The sequence below is a fragment of the Sinocyclocheilus grahami genome, unplaced genomic scaffold (assembly GCF_001515645.1).
Source record: "Sinocyclocheilus grahami isolate Dianchi unplaced genomic scaffold, SAMN03320097.WGS_v1.1 scaffold2122.1, whole genome shotgun sequence".
In the NCBI taxonomy this organism is placed as follows: domain Eukaryota; kingdom Metazoa; phylum Chordata; class Actinopteri; order Cypriniformes; family Cyprinidae; genus Sinocyclocheilus; species Sinocyclocheilus grahami.
The window spans coordinates 28,565-30,343 of NW_015507301.1; the positions used below are offsets into that span (position 1 = coordinate 28,565).

The following is a 1,779-nucleotide window of genomic DNA, read 5'->3' on the forward strand; positions in this document are numbered from 1 at the left end:
ATGCAGTGCCGTCTAAGGGCCGAAGATCACGGGCATCCAGTATGGTTTTCCGGCCTTGACCCTTACGCACAGAGATTGTTCCAGATTCTCTGAATCTTTGGATGATGTTATGCACTGTAGATGATGATAACTTCAAACTCTTTGCAATTTTTCTCTGAGAAACTCCTTTCTGATATTGCTCCACTATTTTTCGCCGCAGCATTGGGGGAATTGGTGATCCTCTGCCCATCTTGACTTCTGAGAGACACTGCCACTCTGAGAGGCTCTTTTTATTGTTGCCAGTTGACCTAATAAGTTGCAAATTGGTACTCCAGCTGTTCCTTATATGTACATTTTACTTTTCCGGCCTCTTATTGCTACTTGTCCCAACTTTTTTGGAATTGGGTTTGTACATTAACTTAGAAATTATTAAACAAATTTAATGATAGCAAAATTGCTGCACACCAGATGTACATAAATTATTGAAATTGAACATTTATTTACAGAATGTAATTATTATTATACAAGTATTAAAATATATATAAACAGGGACCGATGTTAATAGCAGCTGTAAACCGCTGTTATGAATATGAGAATATGATGTTAGGTCAAAATCACTCACTTCCTCTTTATGCTAATTAAGCTGCAGGTTAACGCTGGTTCGTGTGTTTCAGTTCTCGCGCCCCTCGCTGACCTGCGGTTGACCCCGGTGGGGGGGGCTTCTGGGTGAGCTGGAGGAATGAGGATCAGCCTTCATCATCCTCCTCTTCCTCACTGTATCTGTCCACCATGCTGCGTCTCACAGCTGACAGTCAAACTGTGTGAATAAAGCATGAAGCTTTCCTCCAAATGTGCTTTATTATCTAATAAATGTCACGTGCTCAGATGTTTGTGATGTTAATGAACAAATGTTGCTAAGCTGCAAACTAACTCTCTCAGCACTGCACAGGAAACTCTTCACGAAACCTGACATGGATGTTCAATTTATTTCCTCATGTTATTTACATTTACATGTAGTTTTTTTCGTTTAAATATATTTGACTCATTTTAAAGTATTTTAGTATTTAATGTCATTTCCACTTAAATGTAGTTCTTTTTAGATTATGATATTTACATATTTACAGTGAAAGCATATTTTCACAAGTTTTAATATTTAATGTCATTTTCATGTTTACATTTTTATTTACAGTGAATTTGTAATGAGAGCAGTGTCAAAACTTGCCATTTATATATATTTTACATAATTTTAAGCATTTTAATATTTAATTTAATTTTAATATATATATATAGTTAATTTATGTATTTACACATGTTCATTTGCAGTGAAAAGGGTTTGAAAATGCCTTTTAAGTATATTTTTTTTACAGTAGTTCATATTGAACTGTAGTGACTGTCTTTATGCAGCTGAAACTGGTTCATAATTTTTTTTTAAATGTAATGAGTTGTGTGTAAGAGGTCAACACATCCGTCACAGGTCATAGGTCACATGAGGGACGTGATTGACAGCTGTGAGAACCACACACACACACACACAGGTTTGTTTTTATGGTTTATGGGGACTCTCCATAGGCGTAATGGTTTTTATACTGTACAGACCGTATATTCTATTGCCCTACACCAACCCTACCCCTAAACCTACCCCTCACAGGAGACTTTCTGCTATTTCAGATTTTCAAAAAAACTCATTCTGAATTATTTATAAGCCTTTTGAATTACCGGGACACTGAAAATATCCTCATAAATCACCTTCTCGTTGTAATACCTGTGTCATACCCATGTTATTATACAAATTTGTGTCCT

The 1,779-nt window shown here is 35.9% G+C and overlaps 1 long non-coding RNA gene across 1 annotated transcript in view; it reads right to left on the reverse strand.

The window, feature by feature from the left end:
* Window positions 1-1,703: 1,703 nt before the first annotated feature.
* LOC107574124 (uncharacterized) overlaps window positions 1,704-1,779 on the reverse strand; it is a 13,018-nt gene continuing 12,942 nt past the window's right edge. The window contains exon 3 of the long non-coding RNA XR_001607626.1: window positions 1,704-1,713. This is a non-coding gene — a long non-coding RNA (uncharacterized lncRNA). The remainder of the gene's footprint in view (window positions 1,714-1,779) is intronic.